The sequence below is a fragment of the Leucopleurus acutus genome (genome assembly GCF_964270905.1).
Source record: "Leucopleurus acutus genome assembly, chromosome: 3".
Taxonomy (NCBI): Eukaryota; Metazoa; Chordata; class Mammalia; order Artiodactyla; family Delphinidae; genus Leucopleurus; species Leucopleurus acutus.
The window spans coordinates 96242059-96252658 of NC_139145.1; the positions used below are offsets into that span (position 1 = coordinate 96242059).

Genomic DNA, 10600 nt, shown 5'->3' on the forward strand with positions numbered 1-10600 from the left:
ATAAGATGTTGGTTTTTGATATTTTGCACATATTGTCACAACACAGTCCTAGCACAACACCAGGAAACTAGTAAGGGCTATCAAAAGAGATGCCCAAGTTTCTCTGGTGGTCATCCTATTGACAATTTCTCTTTAAGAGAATTTACTGTGATATCTCAGTGTAAAGACAGAAAAGAAATAGGGGGACTGGCAACTCAAAGAACTTTATTTCAGACAGCAATAAACTCCCATTAGTTATTTCTAGTTCTGTTTTGTTTCCTCTTTAAAATTCATCTTTAATGAAAAACACATGGGGTGCGCTCAGGGGTCCCACGTATCTGTCTTTTGCTTCAACAGTGTTTGGACGGAACAGACCCAGGGATGCCCCTTGCTCCAGCCTTCGACCACCCTCCAGGCTTTTTTCCAGTCACAACTTTCAGAATCAGCCACTCAGCTATCCTTGGTCACTGGGAACGCCAATACCAATTTTTGAGCTTAACTCCATTTTACCAATCAATCATGAGCTCCCAGATTAGTCAGAATTATTCCACCAAGGTGGAGGCCATTGTCAACAGCCTGGTCAACATGCATCTGCGGGCCCCCTACACCTACCCCTCTCTCTGGGTTTCTATTTCGACTGCGATGATGTGGCTCTAGAGTGGGGGGTGGTGGGGGTGGGGGGGTGCCGCTTTTTCCACGAATTGGCTGAGAAGAAGCACGAGGGCTCTGAGCGTCTCTTGAAAATGCAAAACCAGTGCAGTTGCCGTGCCCTCTTCCAGGGCGTGGAGAAGCCTTCTCAAGATGAGTGGGGTAAAACCCAGGATGCTATGGAAGCTGCCATTCTCATGGAGAAGAACCCGAACCTGGCCCTTTTGGATCTGCATGCCCTGGGTTCTGCCCCCCAGGCCACCACCTCTCTGACTTCCTGGAAACCACTTCCTAGATGAGGAGGTGAAACTTATCAAGAAGATAGCGACCACCTGACCAACCTCCTCAGAATGGCTGGTCCCCAGGCAGGGCTGGGCGAGTTCTCTTCCAGAGGCTTAGCCTCAAGCACGACTAGGAGCCTCTGGAGCCCAGCGGCCTTTGAAAATCCCCTCCGGTGTCAGGACTTCTGCCTGAAGCCCCGCCCTGCAGCCACTAGGCAGCTTTTTAATCACCCTGGAGCCCTCTCTCAAGCCTTAGACCAAATGGAAACAATAAAGCTTTTTGCAGCAAAAGAAAGAAAGAAAGAAAGAAAAAGGACTATTCCAAAGTTTTACCCTAAGAAGGTCCTATATAAATACTTTTGTTTTCTTTTTCTCCCAGAAATATAATAATAGTTCAAAGTGACGAAAGAATAAAGCTGAAAAGATAAAAAATGAGACCTGTACATAATGGTTTAGTCTTTTCCTCACCATTCTCTACCTTTAACCAACTATTTAAAAACATGTAACTTGCACTTTTACTCCCTTGTTCTTTTGTATCTGTATAGTGTTTTCCAACATATTATATACTGTTGTACATATTAAATGTATTTTTTATTTAAATATATTCTTTTCCATTAATAGTTTAAGCTTGTAGGCCATTCATTGTGATTAGTTATCCAAAGTGAGCAAATGAGTCCCTGAAATCAGTTTGTTATAGTGCCATAGGGAGAGTTCCAATAGAATTGAAAAACTATGGGACTGAGGACCTCTGCTGTCAGTTTTGTGGCATTATTTTCTTAAACCATGGTAATACTGACAAGAGGGAAGCTGAAGTTATCTACTTTATCTGAGGTATTCCTTTTTACTTATAATCTTTTAATTGCCTTCCTAAAACTTTATTTATTGGCCCTGACACATTTTTAGCAATTTGAGTCTTTCATTTCCACAGCAGTTGCTTTACTTTTTGAAAAAAATACATGAAAAGTAAGACTGTTGGATGAAAATATTAATTTTAATATTATTAACGTTTCAGCAAATTAAATTTGTTCATGAACAATGCTTTAAATTCTCTTTAATATGGTAGCTGTATATAACTATATGCCTATGGAGGCATAGACATAGGTATAGATAGGTAATCCTCATGACATAGAACATGGAATTTTGTATCAAAATCTAACAAAGTTTTAATAACATAATTATTAAGATAATTCTCATTTTTCCAGAAACTAGATTTGTTTCATATGCGATATATTCTTAGATAGCGTTGGAAGCCAAGTTTTCATCAAAATGTCCAGAACATTTTTTTAAACTCGAAAATGCATTTGTACTGGTTACCCCTTACTCCACTTTACCGCTAATGTCACCTACTGGTGCATTCTCTCTGTTATTCATAAATTCACAGATTACTATAACTGAAAGAGACCTTAGAAGGCATGTAGTCCAACCCTTTCATTTTACAAAGAAGAATTTGAGACCTATAGAGGTCAAAAACAGCCTCTGCCTGTTCTTGCCAAGTGTGGGTAAAATGAACAAATAACTACCAAAGATTTATCTATCTTCTAGGGAGATACCTCCTCAAGCAAAAGAATGGAAAGGGACAGCAGAGTCGCAGCCTTGGGCCACAATAACCCCGTCCCGCTGTGGAGGCAGGAAGCCTTAATCCAATCTGATTTCAAGCATTTGAGCAGTTAGGCGGAAGTCTGGATCCAGGGGCCAGAAGCAATAATAATAATCATGACAAACATTATTGAGCACTGAATACATGCCAGGCAGGCACAGTTCTAAGCACCCTACATGGGATAGCCCATGTAATATCACATCAATCCTGTGTAATGGATAGAATTGCTAGTATAATTGAGGAAACTGAGGCACAGGAAGATTAAGTCACTTCCCCAAGGTCACTCAGTCAAATCCAGGCAGTGTGGATCCAGAGCTCATACTCTTAACCCTACACTATGAGAAAACATAACAAGCCTCAAAACTGGTCCCAAAGTGTTTACCCTAGAATTTTATAGTTGCTCTGTCTGACCTTGAATGAGAAAGTGATCTTCTATAGCCCAATCCCATTAGATCTAGAATTCTAGAAATTTAAGAGCTGGAAAGGGCCTTATTAAGCATGTACTGTGGTGGCCCTTAATCTCTTTTGGCTTATGGACTTATCTGCTAAAAGGAATAAAACTTGGCCTCTGAGAAATATATAAACACACATGACAGCACAACAGCAGACACACACAGAATAAAATTTCGTGTTGTTTATGGGATCTTTGAATCCCCATTTATAGACCTTAGGGGACCATAGGACTCTGATCCTGACTTAGTCCAACTTTCACAATTCATGTTTTATATGAAGTTATTGGTCTCATATCTCTGTACCCAAAGCAAATATATACTGGTCTTATAAATGTCAGTGCTGTCCAACTGTTTCACATGTGGGCACATCTAGAAAATAATAATATTGTATGAAACACAAGCATAAAGGAAGAAGCCTTCTCATGACCAGAGGTGACCAGCCCCAAGAATCCAGGCTCCAGAGACCTCACCGAACTACCAAAGGACTGAGAAGAGTCAATATCTCTATATACCCAATTCACAACACACCAGTTACGAGTTCCCGGCTTAGAGCCCTCCAATAGATAACAAAGTATAAACGGGCTTAGGAAATCAGTGCTTAAACTTCCTTCTCACTCCCAAACCCACCTCAAATTCTCACCCCCGACCACTAGTCCTAACTTAGTTTAGATTTTAACCCTCATTTCCCAGATCTTCAAAATAGTGACTATGTGTATTAGTGACTGATTGCTGCAAAACAAATTAACCCAAACTTAGTGGCTTAAAGGAGAAGTATTGATACATGTTACCTCACAGTTTAGGTTGGTCAAAAATTCAAGAGCAGCTTAGCTCAGTGGTTCAGGCTCGTGGTCTCTCACAAGACCGCAGTCAGTGTCAGCTGGGTCTGCAGTTGTCTGAGGCTTGACTGGGTCTGGAGGATCTGCTTCCAAACTCAAACAGAGATCTGTTGGCAAGAAGCCTCAGTTCCTCAGCACACTGGCCTCTCGCTGGGACTGCAACAACATGGCTTCTCCCATGGTAAGTGATATGGAGAGAGACAGAGAACCTCAAATGAAAACAGCAATCTTTTTATCACCTAATCTCAGAAGTGATACCTCTGCTATATTTTATTGTTGCCCAAACCAACTCAGGTACAACATGGGAAGGAACTGGGCAGAAGTGTGAACACCAGGAGGTGGGGCCATAGGTGACATCTCAGAGCGGCCACCACACTATGGGTTACGAGTGTCTACTTTGTTACAAGCGCTTTAAGTTTACTCAGCATTATCTCATTGAAATTTTACAACAGTACTCTGAGATAGAGATCCCCTTTCACAGCTGAGAAGACTAAGACCAAGGAAGGTTAATTGCCCAAGATCACACAGATAATAAAGCAGCAGAAAAGGAAGTCAAAACAAGACCTATCTGTCTCTAATGAGTTACATTCTTTTCCACATATTTTTATGCTGTGCTTTGCCTCCTGAATCTCAATTTTTCTGGACCCCCAGTTCTCAAGTGTAAAGCCCCTCTCACTCTCTTCTCAGTCCTATATTTTGTTCATCCTTGCTGCCAATTCATACTCTGATAACTTAGATCAACAGCACTTCCTAAGGCCATATTTAATTCCATCTTCTCAATAATCATGTGAGGTAATGTAGGCATTATGTATCAAAAAATAATCATAATTTTATTAATAGCCATTGTTAAAAAACATAAAAAAGAGTAACGATGTTGCAGAATAAACTTGAGACAAATAATTGTTTCATTTGCAGTGATTAACCAATGTATTCCACTATCAGTAAACACAGGCTGAAAGTTTGAAGGAGAATGAAGCAAACTGGAGGTGCCTTCTTTGATTCCCGCATGTTTCCTGAAGACCAACTGCATATTCTATTGATTAAAATGGATACACAACAAACTGCAAGATAAAAGTGGGTCTGTAGAATGTCAACTGGCCATGTATGTTTTCACATCAAAACAGCAAGAATCAAATATGAAAAACTGTCTCACTTCCTGACCCGTTATCAACTACACTAAATGGTTCTTACTGAACTGGATTGGTGGCTATTTATTAATTAAAGAAATCCACCCCTATACCAACTTATCCAGGTATTAACATCTCAGGATATCAATTGATCAATTATGATATGAGCCAAGTAGAATCAAGTTTCCTGACACATATAAAAGAGCCTTGAAAATAGTCCTTCCTCTTGAGGACACGGGGAGTGGGAAGGGTAAGCTGGGATGAAGAAAGTGGCATGGACATATATACACTACCAAATGTAAAACAGATAGCTAGTGGGAAGCAGCCGCATAGCACAGGGAGATCAGCTCTGTGCTTTGTGACCACCTAGAGGGGTGGCATAGGGAGAGTGGGAGGGAGACACAGGAGGGAGGAGATATGGGGATATATGTATAGCTGATTCACTTTGTTATAAAGCAGAAACTAACACACCATTGTAGAGCAATTATACTCCATTAAAGATGTTAAAAAAAACGAAAAGAAAAAAATAGTCCTTCTTGAGTTGCTTCAACTCTGAAGTTACCTCTCTCTGGTCACTCTGAATAGGCAGTGGTAAAATGTGTTGGAAAGACAGAGTATGCATATGTATGTGCATTTATGCATGTGTGTGTGAGTATATGTATGCTTGCATGAATGTCATTCTATGATTAATAATGAAAATCAGACTTCTCGGCCTGTTTATACATTGTTCTAAGTCTTCGTCTCTAAAGCAATGCATTTGTAGATATGCCTTTCTCATTTTCTTTGAAGAGAGGATATAGTCATAACCTTCCCCAACTTAAAACCAAAACAAAATGAACAAAGAAATAAACAAAAAATACTGAGGTTTGGAGAGAAGTTGTGAAACATAGAAAAACCAAGACTGAAACTAGAATCTCCCAGCTCTAAATCTAATTCTCTCTCTACTACACCATACCAGAGAGTCACAGTTAGAGAAAAGCTATTGGTATCAACATAAGGAATAACAACTCTTAAATGAGTATCTAATACTAGAGAGAGCCCTTTCACATATATCATATCAGTATCATCTCATTTAATGAAAAGTGAATGGAAATAGGGTAGAGGGATGTTGGTGGGTAAAAGGAAATACAAAATTTTTCTTCTTCCTTCTCTCCTACTTTGGTATTACTTTGTGATGTTTAGATATGGTAACAAGTGCCTGCCCAAAATCTTCAGTAGAGCTTCAGCCCCTGGTGAAGAGTTGAATGAGTAGGGCCAAAACCCAATGTCCATTACTCTAAGCTCTGCCAGTGCCATCCTAAGACTCCATGAAAGTGTTTCACAAGATAATATAGACCAACTTTATTATTTAGTTCATCAGTTCTTAAAAAGCACCATTGAACATGTTGGGCTTCTTTATCCTGAGACACCTAATTTTATCTTACAAAAGACTGAAGAAACTTACTAATAAAGCTTGGCTCTAGGAAGGATTAATTCAAGTAGAGCTATCATAGAGGACTCTGTTAGATGTTCCCAAAAACAGTGACATTAAATGGTCTACTGGGAATACAATATAGAAGAATTAACAACTTAAGTATGAAATTTACGTGATACTTTTAGGATTCTAAGACATTTTTCAGCATTAGTTAAACCATAATGCATCATACTGTTGGCATTATTGTTTTCTTAACAGGTTATTACGAAGGAAATGGTGTGGCTTATAACCCATAACAAAGTAAAATCAAGGAAAAGTGGCATCTATAAATGAACTTACGCTGTTGAATGTTTTAGAAATGCGTGTCCAAAGAGACTTGGGAACAAAAATAAAACTCTTCAAAAGTGTCAGGCGTCATGACTAAGTAAAACTGTAGTCTAATAACTTGCACTGTCCTCTGAAGAAAAGTCTGTTGGCAGGGGAAGGTGTCCTATGAGGAACTTGAAAGTAGAGGGTCAAAGAGGACAGATGTACAAGTTCACCTCCAGGTTGCTCCAGAGGATAAGTCTCTTATCACCAGGTAGGTGCAGCCCATGTGCAAGGAGACTAATGGACTCAGATAAGACCTCTTGTTCTGAACCCAAACTACATTAGTCAGACACATTTCAATGTTAAGTGAAAGAAACCCACTTAAGCATACTTAAGTAGGAGAGGGAGCTTGGTTGGAACACTTATGGATGGAGCTGGTCTCAGGCAGTTCAGGGATTCAAACACCATCATCTGTTCATCCTTGCTTAGTCCCTGTTCTTGACCCTTCCCACATCCAATCTCCCAGCTCCATTTTGCTCTGTACATCTACTTCATTACTCCTCGCCAAGGCAGAGGACAGAGGGATATAGTCAACATAACCCAAGAGGAAAAGGAAAGCTCTTTTCTCTCAGAGACAATATTTCCCCAGCTTGGGCTACTCTAGGCTCACTCTTGAGTCAAACACTATAGCTGAGGGGATGGGACATTATGATGGACCCACTCTTGGTCCCACGCCCACCCATATGAGAAGGCTAGAGGGACATTGTTATTGGCAGTTACTAAAGAGCTACAGGGAACGAGGAAGGGCAATTCACAAGGAAAAGATGACAAAGAAAACAACAAATATCCAACACATACATTCACTACACCAGCTTATACATAAAGTTTGTTTCCCACACAGACTTCCCCATCAGGTGCCAATGCAATACCCACCAACAGGAGTATTTCCAGACACTCACAATTATTGTTCTCAATATCTGGCTGACATTTCAGACTCTTCAGTGTTTGATCAGTTTGAGTCAGTCCCCGGAGCCTAACAAATCAATAACTAAACAGGCTGCCAATCTAAAAGATGACTTTGTATAAATTAGAATAATGTTTTCCTCCCTCAAGACACTTTAATGTCATCTAATGACATGGTCATAATGACATGTATCATGTCCACTGATGGAAACACTGCTCCATGGAGTTGTGTAATGCAAAACTTGCACAACCAAGAACTATAGCCCTGACCAGAAACTAGAGACATGTACTCCTGCCCTGGCACTCTGTAAGCAGCTAGGTACTCCCTTACCTAACCTTTGTATTTCTCTAATTCAAGAGGCTCATTTAATAAGTACAATACCTACTTTGTGCATATGGCTGAACAAGAACAGAAAATCTTTGCTCCAAATCAGATTTTCTCCATTTGATTTAAAAATAAAACAAGAAAAGCGGGTCCTCAAATTCTTTGAAGGGATAGAGCAACACTTTGAACATTTAAAAGGCTAAATGGTAAGACCTACCAGCCTTAAAAGATTTTTACCACCATCTAAAATTTTCCCTAATAAGTTCCATTGTATTCTCTCTGAGACCCTTCATAAGACAAATGTTATTTAATTAGAAGCACTGTTCATGTGATGAAATAACATTAGTATGAGCTAGTACAGAAATTTTCATATCCCATTAAATCTTGCAGGTTCTGGAAAAGTATCTTGGCGGCTTCCTAGAGGGTGTGTGGGCAAGTCTTTACTCCTCCCACACACCTTCTTTTACAGTTATCTCATGATTTTGTGAGTTTTACACACTGACATTTGTTTGAATAAAGGGTTTTATTGTTTAAAAGTTTGAAAGCCAGTGCATTAATTGATATTATAAGTTTTCTCTCGGCATGTACATGCTGGGTAAATGTTACATTGCTAGGACAAGGAGAAGGAATCATAGGGGAAAGGCCGTTGAAAAAAATGAAACCCAGGGAAAATGTGAAATTCATCAATTCTGTCAATAGAGGGAGTGCTAGGCAAGCATGGAACAGTTTCTGAGCGCTTATGGAAAACAGAAAAAAAATGAGTAGACAATTCCAGTGAGATGAGTCGATAAAAGGGTTTCCTTTCCCATGTGCAACACTCAGTATTTGCTGTATGCTGGGGCTGACCCTGCGAAAACAAGTGTGCAGCGCTCCTAGAAGGAACCATATTCAGCATAGATCTTGGAGATTACCCAGAGCAATATCTTTGGCAGAGACCTTATGAAACTAAGAAGGATACACCTGTACCAACAAGAAGTATACAAAATGTATAGACCTGAGCACAGAGGATTTTTTGGTCAGTGAAATTCTGTATACTACAGTGGGGGATATTTGTCACTGTACATTTGTCAGAACCTATGGAACGGGTAACACCAAAAGTGAACTCTATTGTAAACTGTGGACTTTGGGTGATAATGATACGGCCGTCTAGGTTCATCAGTTGTAACAAATGCACCACTCTGACGGGGGATGTTGATAATGTAAGAGGCTATGCATGTGTCAGGGCAAGGAATACGTGGGAAATCTCTGTACCTTCTCATCAGTTTTACTGTGAACCTAAAACTGCTCCAAAAAATAAAATAAAGTCTATTTTAAAAATTTGTAAACTTGTCTTATCCCACTATCAGTGGTTACTGGTGAGAAAAGTGGATACAAAAAGACCAATTTCCCTGACTTCTCGGTACCACACACAGATTATAAATTTGCTGTTTGATCTAGAGACCTATGAATGATTCACTCTTAACTATGTTTCCTTTATTAGAATTGAAAACAGATCTTCATCAAGAGAGCTGGCAAGGTAATACAATGTAATCAATTATCTGGGAAATGCAAATAAGAATTTTCCCCTCATCTAGAGGGACAGTGGTTATAACATTGGTCTTTATTTATATAGCTCTCAAGAGTTGTGGGGTTTTTTAAAGCCTCAAAAGACTTTGGCCTGAGTAATCTCATACGGTCATCAAAATTACCCTAAAACATATGTAGAGAAAATAATCATCACACAAATGAGAAAATCATGCCTCAGAGTGTTAAGTGACTTTCCCAAAGTTATGCCAATTGTATGTTGGCTCAAATCTTTTGTTCTTAGATAGATGTCAAGATTCCTATTCCACTGCATCAGATGGAGAAGACATGAAAAAAATCCAAGCCTGGGCTGATTCTTTGCAAATTTTGTAACAGAGAAGGTGGGTGCCTTTCTTCCAAGGCAAATCCCTTTCATCTTTATTTTAGAACTTATCCCTTCCTACTTCCCAGGAATTATACTTGATAGTAACCTATTCTTGTTTGTCTTCAACATCTCCATTTGTACTGGATTTTTACCTCTGATATATATGTGACTATCCCAAGTCTCTTAAATCTCAAACAAATTAACCAAAATTTTCTTGACCCTATGTCTACTTGGACACTATTCTATCCTTCTCTTCTCAGACTTCTCAAAGATAGACTATAATAACGGTTTCTACTTTCTAACCTCTTTTTTATCCCTCAACCTACTCCACTGTGCCTTCTAATTCTTCCATGCCATTGAAATAATGCCAATTTAACCAGTGACATTCTTATTAATAATCCCAAAGGGAATTTCTCAGTTTTGAATTACTGGACTTCTTAGCTGCTTTTGACAAAATTGGTTACTATCATCTTCTTGACACTCTTTCCTTCCTTGGCTTTTGGGTTGGAGAAGGATGGAATGAAAAAAAGAACAGAAAGATTTTAAGACAAAAGCAATTATGTATGTAAAGACTTTAAGGCATAAGGGAAATGATTCAAAGAACTAAAGGATAGTTATTGTGATTGGAATATGTTAGTAAGGGGAAGCATAGAAGATGAGCTGGAAAGATGGGTAGAAACTATGAACATGCAGGCCATTTTTAAGATTTTAGATTTTATCCTAAGAAGAAAGAATGAAGACTGAGGAAGGATATGATCTAATTTGTTTTTCAAAGACCATC

General features: G+C 39.2%; 1 pseudogene across 1 annotated transcript; it reads left to right on the forward strand.

Annotated features, from left to right (window-relative positions):
* Nucleotides 1-564: 564 nt before the first annotated feature.
* LOC309959075 (ferritin light chain-like) lies at nt 565-1240 on the forward strand (annotated as a pseudogene). The gene has a single exon. The product of its transcript is annotated as a ferritin light chain-like (transcript).
* Nucleotides 1241-10600: the final 9360 nt, after the last annotated feature.